We start from the raw sequence: 17,963 nt of genomic DNA, 5'->3' as shown, positions 1-17,963 counted from the left end.
TTAAAATGTAGACATGTTTAAATATTTCTGTAATTTACGTTACAGCATGATGTGATTTAGCCGTGAAGTGGCTCATAATTAAATTAAAACAACAAATTAAATTAAATACAATATATTTATTCATTATTTCATTAACATCTAAGCACTTAACTATTTAATATATCATAGTAGGCATCTCCTCTGGTGAAGAGACGGACGGACGGACGGACGGACAGCATAATTAGTAGATCAAATGATTGTTCTCACTCATGAGCAACTTGAGCGTTGAAGAGCACTTGGCTTGAAGTTGTTTACTCTATAAACGAAAACAATGAATTAGTAACAAGTCTCATAAAATATACTATAAAGAATAAATTACCTGATTAATCATGGAGCGGTGTCTTCCACGTAACCCCATTAAGACCTTCATAGTAAATCTCAACAAGTGGTTTTTATAATAACTGCATAATTAAGTTAGTGAGGTTAGTCATGTTATTGAGTTAATAAGAGTTAAGTTAATCATGCATAATTATAGACAGTCATTGAAAAATACCACTTGCGAGCCATTCACATGAATGAGTGTTCAGGAGCTTGGAAGCTCCTGAGTTTAAGGCTTCAGTAATAGTTGGATCGAGAAGATCTGCAAAAAAAAAAAGAAACATCATAGGAATGTTCGCATTTATACTGATTATGGATGAACACATACCTGGTAAAATGTTTCTGGAAAGATTCTTGGTGAAGGGATCTGTGTGCAGAGTAGCAGTGGTTGAAAGGATCTGGAAAAAAATAAACATGTTATTTATTGTTCACATTTATACTGATTATGGATAAATCACATACTTGATAAAAGGTTTCAGGAAGGATTCCTGGTGAAGGAGTCAAAGTTCAGAGCCAAAGTAGTTGAAAGGACCTGAAAAAAAAATAAACATGTTATTTATTATTCACATTCATACTGATTATGGATAAAAACGTATTTTTTAAATTAGTTTCAGAGCGATTCCTGGTGAAGGGGTCAGTGTGCAGACCAGCAGTAGTTGAAAGGACCTGAAAAAAAATAAACATGTTATTAATTGTTTACATTTATACTGATTATGGATGAAAACGTACTTTTTATATTATTTTCAGAGCGATACTGGTAAAGGGGTCAGTGTGCAGAGCAGTAGTGGTTGAAAGGATCTGAAAAAGAATAAACATGTTATTTATTGTTCACATTTATACTGATTATGGATAAAACGTACGTTTTAAATTATTTTCAGAGCGATTCCTGGTGAAGGGGTCAGTGTGCAGAGCAGCAGTGGTTGAAATGATCTAAAAAAAAAATATGTTATTTATTGTTCACATTTATACTGATTATGGATAAAAACGTACTTTTTAAAATATTTTCAGAGCGATTCCTGGTGAAGGGGTCAGTGTACAGAGCAGCAGTAGTAGAAAGGACCTGAAAAAAAAAATAAACATGTTATTTATTATTCACATTCATACTGATTATGGATAAAAACGTATTTTTTAAATTAGTTTCAGAGCGATTCCTGGTGAAGTGGTCAGTGTGCAGACCAGCAGTAGTTGAAAGGACCTGGAAAAAAAAATAAACATGTTATTAATTGTTTACATTTATACTGATTATGGATGAAAACGTACTTTTTATATTATTTTCAGAGCGATACTGGTAAAGGGGTCAGTGTGCAGACCAGCAGTAGTTGAAAGGATCTAAAAAAAAATATGTTATTTATTGTTCACATTTATACTGATTATGGATAAAAACGTACTTTTTAAAATATTTTCAGAGCGATTCCTGGTGAAGGGGTCAGTGTACAGAGCAGCAGTAGTAGAAAGGACCTGAAAATTAAATAAACATGTTATTTATTATTCACATTCATACTGATTATGGATAAAAACGTATTTTTTAAATTAGTTTCAGAGCGATTCCTGGTGAAGTGGTCAGTGTGCAGACCAGCAGTAGTTGAAAGGACCTGGAAAAAAAAATAAACATGTTATTAATTGTTTACATTTATACTGATTATGGATGAAAACGTACTTTTTATATTATTTTCAGAGCGATACTGGTAAAGGGGTCAGTGTGCAGAGCAGTAAAGGATTTGAAAAAGAATAAACATGTTATTTATTGTTCACATTTATACTGATTATGGATAAAACGTACTTTTTAAATTATTTTCAGAGCGATTCCTGGTGAAGGGGTCAGTGTGCAGAGCAGCAGTGGTTGAAAGGATCTAAAAAAAAAATGTTATTGTTCACATTTATACTGATTATGGATAAAAACGTACTTTTTAAATTATTTTCAGAGCGATTCCTGGTGAAGGGGTCAGTGTACAGAGCAGCAGTAGTAGAAAGGACCTGAAAAAAAATAAAGATGTTATTTATTGTTCACATTTATACTGATCATAGACAAAAACGTACTTTTTAAACTATTTGCAGAGCGATTTCCGGTGAAGTGAGTCCGTGTTCAATTTTTACTCGATACTCAACAATTTGCTTGATATGATTTCTTGTGGCCTCCATGTGATTTCATCTTGATGACCAGAAATAGAATGTAGAAATTTACTAGCAGTTTAAGAATTGCACTTGGTTTTATATAAAATGCATTAACATGAATTGAAAACAGTAAAAATTAAAATTTAATGTAATATGTCAAATCCACATTGCATAATCTCAAATGATTCAAACGACCACATTATTTTTCAATAGTTAAATAGATTAGTGTATTAGTATTTGTTATTAATAATAAAACTACTGATGCTACCTAACTAATAAATTAACCCACATGCAAGACATACCGTGATCATTCGAATCATGAAATTCAATGCCTTAATGATTTTGTAAATTTCTAAAAGTTATAGTGACAACTAAAGTATCGATCAATTAATATCTTGAACAAAATCACCGCTTAATAAATCTATTTGTACCAAATGCAATTCCAATAAATACCACATTCAGAGCGTCACAGTAACAATGTTCGTATAAAAACTGAAGGACTCTGGTAGCAGCAAACGCAAACCTACCCGCACCTACAAAATACACAAATTATTATTGAATTTAGTTGATTATACATACATTATTAAATGTCATTGTTGATGCGTCACCAAAGCTGTCTTCGTGTGCAATGCAGCGCTCCAGCGAAGCACAGAATAATCTTTGTTTGCATCTTTATATTCATTCAAATTGTAACTATTCTTTGTCAATTTGTTGTTCAAATTGTAACTTTTTTCAAGTAAAAGAAATAAAATTATGCATTTAAAACAAAAAATGGCTTTCATGGAAAAGTAATTTTGCTTTAAAATTCTTGATGACATGATGATTGTGGTCCAATTTACACAATATTTCTGATCTATAAATTGAAGTGAATTAGCAGATAATAATGATGTAAATAAGACTTCAAATTAAACGTTCCGTTTAAATGTGCTCATAGTAATTCTCAAAATGAATTAACAGTCATTATTTTTTACTTTCACAACGTTTTACTATTACTTTCGATCATTTCTTCTGCACAATGACCGCCAGCCATTCAATGGTGCACTCTTGCTCAGTCAACAAAATAATAATGTGTAGTTTTATTTAACAGTGTGCACCAAATGATGCAAAAAGAAATAATTAGATAAAATATATCCGGCGTACGTCTTAGACAGTAGTGCGACTTGAGCAAAAACTACATAAATCGAGCACACGTTTTCCAAAAAAAAAAAAACAAATTATGAACGGTTTCAATTAAATCTAAAACATCTTAAAACACGAAATGTAATCCGAGTGAATCCGCAAAGAGAAATATAATTAGCACAAGTGCAACGTACCAGGTGACGCTCGCAGGTCGCATGTACTCCACAGGCAGCGAAGGGTCAGGCCCGCTCGTCCGTGTTCGACGAAGTCTCGTTGTCTTCCTCCAGCGATCGCCACGATGAAAATGAACTCTCGCAATGACAACTCCCTCCCCCAACTCCTATAGTCGCAAAGCATAGATGTGCAAAAGACTTGTAGACGTGCGACTGCAGAGCGCGCACGTTCGCTCGGTCGAAGATGGCGTTTCAGAAACTCGAACGCCTCTTCTGTTTTGAAATCGAAACGACGTTTATTTGAATCTTCAATTTTAACAATAAGGGTTTTATAAATTAAATAACAATATTCCATTCTTTTAATAAACTCTCTAAAAATTTACACTGCAATGAATTAGTCGTTGGTTATTGAAATAAATAAATTTGGTGTAGAATAAATTTCTAAATATACAGACAAGTTTTCACTGTTTTATTTATATATCACTCATAGACATGAATAATTTTGAAATCTATTAACGAAAGCAATTTTCTAATAAAATCATAATAGTTTAGTGGAATTGCTTTTAAATTTTGATAGAAAATTTAGTTCTACATTAAAGGCAACACGTGAATCCATTAAATATTATATAAATACAAACATACAAACTAACAAAGTTAGCGCAAAAAAAAGAGTCTTACTGTGTACTTATTGAGAGTAGAGTTGGTTAAATATTTTGAAATATAAAAAAATTAAACCAACGTCAAAAGAAAAATATTAATTGATTCAAAAAATGTTTAATGTTACATTTTTCTTTAAATTTCGTTTATTTTAAATAATCAAAATCAAATGACATTCTGTGAGAAAACACAAAATAAGCAATTTGAATTATCTAGTGAAAACAAACCACTCCTTTGCAAAGTTGAAAAACAATTAAATGAATAACATATAATAAATACTACTTTTTACATTTTATGATTATTTTAATTGATCATTACAATTTTTACAAGTGTATTTCAATAATTAAATATTTTATAACTACTTAAGACTAATTTTATAAAAAAATTAGTACAGTAATCTATGTGATTACATATTGATTTGATCAGTTAGTATAAGTTTTACAACTTTAAACAAAATTTTCATTCGAATCAAACAAGTTTTTTTCACCTAAATTTACTGCGATCATAATATAATAATCTACACAATTCAAAATTATGTATACAATTGTTTATTATAAAAATATTCTTCAAACAGCTTAAATGGTGTTCATAATAAAATAAAACCAATTTTCAAAATATAGAAAATTTAAAAATTTATTTTTAGAAATGTGAAAATACCATACTATTTATATATGTCGAACCACACACACACATACACATCACAAACATTATAAAGTTATTGGTATATATAAGAACGCAAGTAAATATATACACACTGTAATACTATGCTATACATAAATTTAAAATCTTGTTCAAATATACGTTGCCTAACTTTAGCTTTTTTATGCCTGTAAAGATTTTTATATATTTCTCAAATTCATATTACTGCAGGCCAAAATATCAGACAAAAGTTGGAAATTTTGAGACTACTCTCCCTTCCTGATAGTTACCAGAGCAACAGGGAACGTGCAGGAAAAATTATAGCTTCACTAAAGGTTGAATACATTCAAACATTGTTAATATTACTTATATTTTTATTACTATTTATTCCTTCAGGCCAAGAATCCTGCCTACCATCTAGATTTCGACACCAGGATTTACATTTCCCTCATGATCCAGCCAAGGCAGCGCTTCAACGCGATTGCCCAAATGTTCTACGACTCGGATATCATGTCTATAGATTTCACAAATGGAATAAATAAAAATAACAGTGATAGTACTGTCACCAAATACGATAGTGCTGCCATTATGAATCAGTGGGTCGCCAATGTTACAAGGAGACACATTACGGAACTGGTCAACCATGGTAGGTGGTGAATTTTTAATAAAATTGATTTTTAATTGATCACATATTGATAAATTTATTTTGCTCCAGCGGATGTTTATGGTGCTGTTATGGTGCTGTTGAACGTCTTATACTTTAAAGGCGAATGGAGAAAACAATTTCCTGAGGAGAATACAACGTTGGGAAAATTCTACCTGGATGTCGATAAGTAAATCACATAAAAAAATAAATTACATTTTAATATATATATATATATATATATATATATATATATATATATATATATATATATATATATATATACTAGATGATCCGACAGACGTTGTCCTGTACCCACGTCTACAATTTTTTACAATCCTCTACTAATGTCTAATATATACAGTTTACCTAAAAATAATAAGTATGTTTTTTAAATTACTCTTCACACCAAAATGCATATACATCAATATGAGTGATGTTAAATGTTCTTAACTGCTTTAAATAAAATGATGAGTCTCAATTTCCACACTAAATGGGAAATTGAAGTTTTTCAAACGGTACAACAGATTCAGAAAAAATTAATATATAGTATCCGCGGTAAAAGTATAATACTACCTTGGATTTTTTTTAATTGTTCCAATAATGTTGCCTACAATTTTTAATAGGTTTTTAGTAATTATAATATCTAAATTACATTTTTCTTAGTAATAATTTAATATACATTATTAACAGGGATCCTTAGCGCCAACTTTGCCAATTCTAGTATTATTTTACCTGTTTTAGCCATAGACCTTATATACCCTAGACAATATTAGAATACCCCGTGTTATATACATTGACCCAGTGGCGGAACCAGGGGGGGTCACGGGGGTCATGACCCCCCCTGAGCCTGTTTTAGGACATGGATACAACACTAATTCAACAAAAAAATTACTTCATAATGATTTTATTTATGTATTTTGTTACCAAACTCTTTTTATAACTTGAATATTTAACTTATTATAGACGAATGGCAAAGTCAAAGACTCCTAAAATTTAAGGATCTTCTAATCGTATTGCGAATATATGTTCTATACATAATTTTGAATTAGGTATTACAGTTTAAGAAAAAAATTTCATTCAAAAGTAAAAAAATTAAACTAATTGTGAGTGGCCCTTAGACATGAACGTTTTGTAATGCCTAACATCTGTAAAATAGACGACGTAATATAAAAATAATGACTGATTTAGAGTATGCCTTAATGCAGTAGTAAACCATTCTGAAGTGAGAAACTAATGTTTTTTTTTAATATAGTAGTTATTTTTAACTTCCCGAAGGAGAAGTTTATGTTTTCTTCAAAAAATCTGATTCGCTAATTTTATGTTTCCATTCAAATCTAATGAGACCAAATTTGGAAAAAATGTGTGTGTGTGAACAGATTTTTTTGCCGTAAATCGACGTTTCGTTCACGTTTTAGCCCGCAATTTTGAATCGATTTTGAAAATTTAAAAACCGTTTGATAGATATTGGTTGGGAATCGTCTTGATTAGTTTTTGGTAGAGATCGTCCGGGCCGTTCTCTTGTAATAAAGTGTTAAAAAAAATTGCGACGATTTTTATGAATTTGTTTTTACGGTAGATCCATTGCCTTATAGATCATGCTAAAATATTTCCGCTCTACGACAAGTCGTTTAATTTTAAAAATTCGTCAAATTTTGCAAAAATTAGTATCGTTTTTTTGGCGTTTGTCAAAATTAAACCTTCCATCGACGTTTGCTCAAAAACGCTTGAATCGATTTCTGAAATTTAAAAGCCAATCGATGTATTTTGATGTGGATTATCTTTTCTCAGCTTTTTTCGACGATCGCCCGAGCCATTTCTTTGTAATTTAGAAAAAAGTGTTAAACTTTTCGCCAACATTTCGATTTTAAAAAATCAAACGCTTGTTCCAAAGAAATTAGTTGCGAAGGTGAAAATCTACCGAGCCGTTTTCTTGTAATTAACAGTTAAAAAAAAATAAGCCGATTTTTATGGAACTTTTTTGGCGATATATATCATGGTCTTATACAACTTACTGAATTATTACGGCCTTACGACAAGTAGTTTAATTCTAAAAATTTATCAAAGTTTGAGAAAAATGAGTAGTTTTTTGACGTTTGTTTAAATTAAAATCAGATGATTTACTTGGTATAACAATATAGTACTTGTTTTTAATGAACATACTAAACCACTAAAGTCCTACGGAAACTGGTTCAATCATGAATTTTTTTGATTTTTGAAAATTTGCTTTTAGAAAATACTCCGAGTTAACGTGATTGTTCGTTTTCAATTATGTGTCATAAATCCACTCGGAATACTTTTAATCACTCCTAAGTTAATTTATTTTTTATTGATTAAGTCGATTATTTGCACATATCGGGAAGTTCATGTAACTTGCTTCAAGGCAAAATTCCAATAAATAGTTGAAAAATGGTTTAAACATTATACATAGGTGGAAAACCAACACATACAAAATACTAAACCGAATACATACGGTGAATTTTCTAAAAGCGCGGCCAAATAATCCAAACTTTAATAATCCAAATCCAAAAGTAAATCACTTGTCGCAGGCCTTAATATAGTTTAGTATGTTCATTTAGAGCAGAATCTCTATCGCCATGCAAAGTTTCACCAAAATCATAAAAAAATTAACAATCTATTATGAAAAAGAAACGATTTGACCGATCTTCACCAAAAACCTGATTTTTTGACAAAAACATGAATGATAATTTTTGCAATTTTCTGCCAATAGTAAAGAATCGAATCAACCAATTGACTCACAAAACCAATCAACACAAGTGCTTATCCAGTTTCATTTTATAGTAATAATTTTAACATCAGTTCAGACGAGAAAACGTCGAGGGAAGGTCAAATATTGAACCACGGCAAAGACGCAGATTATTTTTAAAAAAATGCATATATATATAGGGTAAAGAGGGTCCAATTTAACTATGAGCAATTATATTGTGAAAACTAAACGAAAAACATAGTAACAAATAAGACACATCAAACAAAAAACTATCTGACTATGTTTAGTACATCTCCCAGCTAATTCATCACTGTAGAAATTTGTTTTCTTTTGCTGTTTTTCAAAAATTTGTCGCTTGGTTTTTTTTACCTCATGGGCGTGGTAAAATCGGACGGCGAGAAGACAAACAACCCAATGTATTATTTTTAATTTTAATGGAATTTAACGAAATATTAGCAACATTATTCAGCCAAATTTTATGGATACATTTTTTACAAAGATAACTCTATCTATATAACCTTGATTTGATATTTTGTCCAAAATATTCATCAGCAGAGTTGGAATAAATATTTATTTAATTTATCTCTTGTAAAAATGCTTTTTTAAACGTTGTAAGAATGGCTGGTTGTACAATTTTTCCCTCTACTTTAAAATATTGTTGTTAAGAAATCGTTAAAACTTTACTCGTCTTTGAGATATCGGTGGTATACCTTTCTACCTGCGGAACTTTAAGCCCCGCTCTATCTTATATATATATATATATATATATATATATATATATTAAATTTGTTACATACTAAAAACCTTTGAATTATGACCTCCCCCTAGCGCCGAAGCTGGATCCGCCACTGCATTGACCGCTAGTCTCCATACATTTCTCAGGTACAAGGTACATGAAGGTGCTCCACCTCCCCTTTCTCCATCCTCCTCCTCCTCTTTCCCCTTTTTTTCCTTTTTTCCGCTTTTTTCACATTTTTTTTCATTTTTGATGCGTTTTTTTTGCATGTTGTGGTTTTTGGGTAGATTCTGGGTGTTCTGCAGGCATCTTCCGCAATGTGTCCCTCTGCGTGTGACCTGTCGCATCATGAACCTCAGGTTGACCATCACTTTGTGTCTTCGTTTCAGGATCTTTCTCTGCGCCTGCCATAGCCAGCCACCAGCACTGCTCCATTTTTTTTACTTCAGAGTCGGTCGTCGTTGTCTTCAGCTGGATTCCCCTCACGTTGTGCCTCCAGAGTGATTTCACCGAGTATGCGGTCGCTTAAACCACTCGGCTATTTGAGTTATTGATGATAAGAGTTATTTTTATATTATACTGTATTAATATTGAATTTGAATAAAGCATATGTCTCATACACATCTCTCTTATTCATCATCTGCCTCTACCCTTCTCTTTCCCCAGTTTTTCCACTATCTTCGTCATCTCACTCTTTATGTATCTCTCTTACAGTCAAGTGCGAACCTTGAGTTTTTCAGAAATATACTAAGTGTCAAGGTCGAACACATTCGAGATTTGCCGAGGTTCGAACCCCATTTATCTGAAAAAAAAATTTGGAGCCAATAATTGTTCTAACTGTATAAATAAATAAGACATATAGATTAATAATTAAATTTATTGAGTGTCAGAATTACAAAAATCGACATAATATATATGCACATATGCATATAGGAATGGAAATTTGAAAAGCGTAGTAGAAAGGTGGATACAATTACAGTTGTATGCTGCACATATTTATGAATATCATACAAAGTTTTATTGGAATCCATATAACTTCTATTTGTCATGTAATATAATATATAACTCACCAAATATGCCTTATCCAGCTTTCTCAAGTGCCGTTCATTACGAATTAAACAGTGACATAGCCCTGCAGTCAAATTACTTACAAATGTAGAAGTTGCTTAGAAGCTAAACCGTGCAGAAGTTTCTCTAGTTGATACTGTACGAGGATTTATTTGTGTAGCACAAATGCGAAATTAATTTGCCGAAATCATTTATACACACTGTCAGTAAGTTGCTTGACTTTGCATGCTTAACCGTTCCAGATTCTCGGCGAGCGTTCGGCTGCTCCCTTCTTTGCATGTAGTAGACGGGGACAACTAATTTCTCATATGAAGGTAAATCAGTATTTGTCGAAAACCCAAATTTTTTTAGAAATATGTTTAGCATAGACATCAGAAATATTTTTGTTGAATAAGTTTTTAAACTGCTACTAATAGATAATGAAATTTTTCAACTCTGCAATTGAAGAGTAATTATGATCTTATGGAAATAATACATATATATATATATATATATATATATATTATTACCTTGAATGCGATGCATGCAAAAAATGCGCCAACACGAGATTCGGATATATAATTCATAATATAGTTTTTCAATATCTTTAGAGAAATATATATTTTCCTTGCATCGTCTACCAATCTTTGGACAATACTTTTAAAATACGTTGAAAATTTAACTTTAAAACAATAATCTGATACACGATGTGAAAGTAAAGATGAATACATACGATTCGGTTCTTACACTATTATTTAGGAGAAGTTTATGAAGCAAGTTTAGAAAATTTAAATAACGGAAAATTAAATTTAAAAAATACAACATGAAATACGAGTCTTTTATTCACGAACTGTTTTTGCTTAGAATTATTTTTGCTCTCTTGCTTGGTATGATTTGCTCAATAGAATAAATTGCATTCAATCTCCAAAATGGATAAGTAAAATGTTTCAAATCCCAAATAATAATTTTACACAAGCATTAGAAACTTAAAAATATTTTTGCAAGCAATATACTGAACTAAAATTTTTGTTTATCATAAAATGGATATTTGGATAGAAAATAAGAATTTAAAAATAGATAAAATTTAAAGATACGGCAACCCGCAAATCGCCTCGATCATCTAAATAAATTTAAAATTAATGTATTTTATACGCTTTTAGATTAAGTTTTTCAAAGTAAATTTATTGACTAAATGTTATAAGTATAAAAAAAGGAAAGTATAAATTATTGAGATGTAAAACTATAATCTTTTAAAAAATTTTTAGAACATATCAACTTTTAAATAAGCAAGAGTACTTTGTAAAACTAAAAATGAAACTAGCTGTAAGGGGAATTCTGTCTTGAGGCAATTATGGCATCGTGCCTTAAGGCAAATTGCTGGAACTTCCCGCACCGTAACGAAATGTTCGAGGAATACTGAATGTTTTCAAATAGATTATTATAAATATTGTAACATTGTGTAATATTTATAAGAATTATATAAACCGAATTGCAGAGTTGAAATTATTTGTAAAGTATATTAGAACTATAGTCAGAATTAAAAATAAAATCTGAAATATTTTCGATATACAAAATACCAAAATACCAAAAAAAAAAAAAAAAAAAAAAAAAAAAAAAAAAATTGACAAAATTTTTTTTTTCAAAATCAATTATTTTGTTAAGACAAGTAGAAAGTTCTTTGAATCATTTAAATCGGACGCTTAGTTCTCTCAAAAACTGCCATTTTTTACATATTTAGCTCCGTATCTTCGAAATGGCTGGGCCTGTCTTTGCCAAAAAGTAATAAACACTTTTCCCAATCATTACTAATTGAATGTTTTTTAGATCATTCAAATCGGATACTCCGTTCGCTCAAAAATTCGATTTATATTTTCTGCACTCTTTGCTCCGTATCTCCGAAACGGCTGGACCTGCCTTTGCCAAAAACTAATCAGCTCTTTTCCCAATCAATAGGAATCGAATGTTTTTTGAACCATTTAAATCGGTTGATCCGTGCGCCCTAAAACGTGACTGGAAATTTGTATCCACACATACATACACACACACACACACACACACACATCCATTTTTTCTGAGGTATGCCAAAACGTTCAGAAACCTTCAAAACGTCGAGAAATGTAAAATTTTCAATTCCGATTTTCGGCCCATTACAATAACTTACCCTACGGGAAGTTAAAAAAACTAGTTGCATTAACTGTAAATTCTTTGAATTATGTTCAAGATTTTAAAGGAAATACTTATAACTTAATTTAAGAATTCATATTTTGCATTAAAAATTAGTTCACATAGTGGTAAGATTGAATGTCGCATATTACTAATTTTATTTCTGTTTGAAATTCTCAATGTTGGTGAATTAGAATTACCTTTGTCATTTCATTTTTCCTACACTGGTATCTTTATACAAATTTCTTTCTAAACGGGATATGAAAATGTTTTCTTCTTCAAGCAATTTATATTTATTGTACATCGCAAAATCTGCAAATTTATAAACAAGATTGAGAACGAACGCAGACGAAAGGATGTCCTTTGACTTTATCTTCACATTATAAATATAACCAAGTTATTTCATATAAAAGCAAAATGTAATTTAATTCAATGCGTTATTCAAATAAGAACAGTTTGAATAGTCTTTTCTGTAAATTATTTGAAATTATGCACTTTGAAATGCCACACTAAGTACACTCAACTTGCTTGCTTTTCAATGCAATACTTTCATTATAAATTCATGTTCGATTTATAATATTGCATTTTAAATGTTATAAAATTGCATACATCATTTTATCGGTATTAAATTTGCAAATATAATTATAAAATTTTAATAATTTGAAACTGAAGATTATTTATTTAATCATTAAGTTAATTAATAATACGTATATGTTATTACCTGCGAGTTATTAAAACTCAATTGAAGTTTTGTATTTTTGAAAGTAATAATTTAATCTACTATTAACTTTTTTTAATTATATTAAAGAATAAATATAAAAGTTCTAGGTAAAAACACCTATTTACTTTCACATTTTCAGTCGTCAATCATCTTCATTCTTCTACAGTCATCTTTGTGATTATACAAAAATTAATTAATGATTACAAACACAATATGTATATGAATATTATTATAAGCTAGTGGACTGGACTGGATCTGCCTTTGCCAAAAACGAATGAGCACGTCTCCTTATTAATACAAATTAAATGTTATTTGAATTATTCAAATCGGTTGATCCGTGTTCTCTAAATTGTCGACGAAACTTGTATCCGTACACACACATACATACATTTTTTTATAAAGTATGCCAAAGTGTTCACAAAACATTTCGAATGTAAAGATTTATAAAAATATCATTTTCGTTTTTTTGCGACTACTATAACTTACCCTACGGAAAGTTAAAAAATAGTCTAGTGAAATAAAATTGTTATTCCATTAATAATTAATAAGAAAAATCATTATTATAAAATGTATGTATTAAAAAATATTAACTTTTGCTTATTGAAAAACAATACAAAATAATACCAATAATTAAATTAATATAATTCTCTCTGAATTTCTTAAATTCCATTTTCCACTAGGATTTGACTTTTGATTTTTCCACACTTTGAGAATCCTTCCCCGCCGGAAGTTCTACGTAGCAATAACTTTTGCAATTAGACACTTGCGGCGCTGGTCTCGCGTTTTACAGGAAACCGACGAGCTGAGCGGAAGTATTCATAACCTCAAATTTTTACTGCCCGACAGTTAAGTCTAGCGCAGATATGAAAAATTACCAGCGACGTTAGCATGTGAATATGAATTTCCTGATTTTTACGATCGCCGCCGATTCATGCTGCATCACGCTTTTGCAAATTAGGTTTTAAAATGTTATTCAAGTTTCATTACTCGTATAAAGTAATATGCAAAGTAATATTGCGCTTATAAAATTGGTTGTGAAAGAATTTGTTATCTTATTATTTTGTTTGGGGTGAGTTACTAGTTTGCGCTATGGTAGATAGATAATTATTAAGATTTTCATGACGTAAATAGTTTTTGCGTATCAGTCTTCTCTATAGAGAATATATACTATTATATTTACTTTTTGAATGCATATAATACAAATTAAACAAGTTGGCTATTTAATTTGACGGGCTACCGTAAAGTGAGGTAAAAGTCTGAATTTCGTCAAATTGAGAGATTTATCCATACATCTTAACCTAATATTTTTCTCGAGTGGGCAACCCAACGGTTAACCGAATTCATTCATCATTTCTAATCACATTGGTCAATATTCAATTAGTAAACGAGCCCACCCATGAATTTTGATGGGTCATCTCAAAATATGATACTATCTCAAATGTCTAAAAAAAAACCCACACTGGCTGTCTAAAAAAAGCGAGCCCACCCATCAAAAAATTGCTTCCGACGTCACTGGTTTCATGTAATACTTTTATTAAAACATAGAGAAGAGTATAAGAAATCCAGAAGTCGAAATATAATTTTATTCTTCAGAATTAATTATAAACTGTAATAACTCATATTACTATTATATTAACTAGAGAGAATATATGACATCTATCATATGCCTAATCTAAAATATTTTCTATATGAATTTAAATTGCTTATGATAAATTACCAAGTATTTATTTAAATTACCTTATAATATTTTAATACAAATCATAACTATATTCTAATTCCATTTATAATTAGAGTATTTTAGTTTATATCTATCTGAAAATGGTTCAAGACATTTAAATTTATTTTTTATGAATTGATGTAATATGTATTAATATATATATATATATATATATATATATATATATATATAAGGATACAGACTACTGTTCTTAAAATTATTTAACTTACTGAATAAGTAGATTACCTTATTATAAACATGATGAGAAAACATACTGAAGTGTTTGTTTCGTGTAATATATCTTCTTTTCAAAGTAATATCCGAATATATTCAATTATTTAAGTGAAAACAGCCATGATGTCTTTATTGGTAATTATCTGAAAATTAATTGTAATAATTATCTTAAAAGGATGGCATAGCATGGTTACTTATGAGGAAAATAAGCATATTAATAGAATTCAAAAAGATTCAATTATTTAATAAATTATATCATCAGTAACTATTTATATCAGCATCTCAATTTTCACTTATACTCTGAGGAACGGTGAAACCTTCAACTAAAAATTATAACGAGATAAATCTAAATTTATAATCAAAATAGAACTCTTTCATAATCAATTGAAGATCATTAAAAAACCTCAGAATTGAAGTGCCTTAAATCTTACTACGTATGAATTTTGATGAAACTTCTGTTTGTATTGTGAGTTTAGGTTTGATACTTTGAAAATGTTGGCCTATAAAAATAATCAACTTATGCAGTACTGCCTCTTTTTTCATAACATTTTGTATTTTAAATATAAAGCATTTTTTGAGCGTATCACTTAAATGCCTAGGTAGCAAAACTAACAAATAAACTTTTTATTTATGAGTAGTAAAATAAACTAATTTACCTGATCGAATGGTTTTTGAATTGTACTATCCTCTTCCAAAAGTGTCTCTACATCTTCCATTAGCAAACTGTTTTTTTCCAGGACACTGTTTAGTTAATTTTCTTGGCGGCGCTTGTATGATATTAGCCTCCTTCGGTTTCTCTTCGATGTGATCTATGACCTTAAGATTATAATGTTTATATTTCTTTGCTAAAATAACTTCAATAATCGATAACAATAAAATAATAAAAATTATTTTCTTGAATTCCATTTTTAATTTTGTGTTTTTATTTACTTGGTTAATAGTTTTTTTTTAGCAATAACACGTCGTAATTGCTGCGTAATTCTAACTAATAATTGGGTATATCAACATCCGTATTTATTATCAGGAAGAAATATGATTTTAGCTTGTGTTATCGCTCTTGTACATTGAGTGTATCATATCAAAATGGGCGTATTCGTATGTACCCTAAAATATTTTATTATCAAATATATATATATATATATATATATATATATATATATATATATATATATATATATGTATATATATATATATGCGTGTGTGTTATATTTATTAAATAAAACAATAATAGATATCAATTAATTGTTATTATTTAGAAAGTTTGTGACATCTAACCTTTTATCAATTATAAACAATATTAAATCGAAGGAGACGTCTTTCAGAGTTTATAGATTCTCTCAGATGATTCTTTCGATGCATAGATTTGAAAAAAATATTAAGGATTTTAATTAAAATTTTTACAGACTACAATTTTATTATTATTGTCATATTTTTTCAGATTTTCACTTGTGATCATTGATTGCAAAAATAACCTCGATTGAAAATAGCCATTCGAAGGCATTGCTGCAACATAACGTTTCATGAAAAATGTTTAATTAAGTTAATAATTATTATCTTTATATTACTTCACGAGACCAATTTTACTTTATAAATAAAACAATTTCGATATTTGATGACAATTTACGCTATGAAACAAATATAAAAGATAGAAGTATTTCCATTTCCACAATAGATAGATAATAACGTGTAAAATAAGTAGGTTCAATAAAATATATATTAATAATTAAATAATTCTATGCAAAATGTTATCAATTATATAATTATATTATATTTAATATAATTTTGAATTATATAATTTTTAATTGAAAGAATTCTTAAGCTTTTACGTAGTTCAGAAAAATAATCATATTAGCTTGTATTTAGAAAATCTTACATATATAACTAAATCATTTTAATCAATATAATTCCTCCTTGTTTATCTACGTTAAAAATAGTAAATCAATAGGTTAATAACCGCATCGCGGTCGGTTAAACATTAGTACTTTAAAAATTTACATGGTACTTCAACAACTTTGACAAATAATTATTTGTCAATACAAATAAAATGTTTTTTAAATTATTTAATTCAGACGCTCCGTTATCTCAAAAACTGAATTACCATATTTGGCTCTTCTGCCCCGTATCTTCGAAACGGCTAGGCCTGCCTTTGCCAAAAACTAATCAGCACGTCTCCTTGTTAATACGAATCGAAAGTTTTTTGAATTATTCAAATCGTTTGATTCGCGTTCCCGAAATCGTCGACGAAAATTTATGTTCGCACATGCACACACACACACACACATACATCCACTATTCCTATAAGGTATGCCCAAAAGATTCAGAAACCACTGAAACGTAAAGATATGTGATAAAATTGCCATATTAAAAATTTCATTTTCGATTTTTTGCGATTACTATAACCTACCCTACGGGAAGTTAAAAATAAATATAATATCTTTAGTACTTTGGCCGAATCTTATAAATATCTACAAACACTATCATGGAAAACTTGAGCATGTAATTATTACTCACTTTATTGAAACATTTTTTAAATTATCCTCTAAAAATTCGCCTGCAAGAACCATTTGCCCATCTTTTTCCAGGACCGCAACTTGGATTCCTCGGCGGAGCAATTATAATGCTAGCTTCTTTAGCAGTGCTTTTAGATTCAGCAAAGTTTTGTCCACTAATTGCCAAGTAGCACAGTAACACAATAAATATTAAACCAATGCAAACTTTCATTTTTTATTGTTGTTTCACCATAAAATAATTCCACTGAAACTTAAAATGTTGTTGTCTCTCAAAGTGCTATTGCTATCACATCATGGTTATCTAGTTTCGGTTCAAGTTCAAAACTGAAATAATGCGCATACGATAAGTTTATCGTTGTTTGTTAGATACTAGCTATTTGAATGCATGTATGGACACGAAAAAATAT

At 29.6% G+C, this 17,963-nt stretch overlaps 1 long non-coding RNA gene across 1 annotated transcript; it reads right to left on the bottom strand.

The window, feature by feature from the left end:
* Positions 1–2,161: 2,161 nt before the first annotated feature.
* LOC113380603 lies at positions 2,162–3,895 on the bottom strand. The gene is made up of 5 exons (XR_003367454.1): positions 3,783–3,895; positions 2,997–3,002; positions 2,395–2,506; positions 2,262–2,331; positions 2,162–2,207 (listed from the first exon to the last, which is right to left on the bottom strand). It is a non-coding gene; the product is annotated as an uncharacterized LOC113380603 (long non-coding RNA).
* Positions 3,896–17,963: the final 14,068 nt, after the last annotated feature.

This window comes from Ctenocephalides felis, unplaced genomic scaffold, assembly GCF_003426905.1.
Source record: "Ctenocephalides felis isolate EL2017-DRISC unplaced genomic scaffold, ASM342690v1 CF-g0.4_SCAFFOLD_02241, whole genome shotgun sequence".
Taxonomy (NCBI): Eukaryota; Metazoa; Arthropoda; class Insecta; order Siphonaptera; family Pulicidae; genus Ctenocephalides; species Ctenocephalides felis.
The sequence above is the reverse complement of the archived record's forward strand: the minus strand, read 5'-3'. Positions and strand labels throughout refer to the sequence as shown.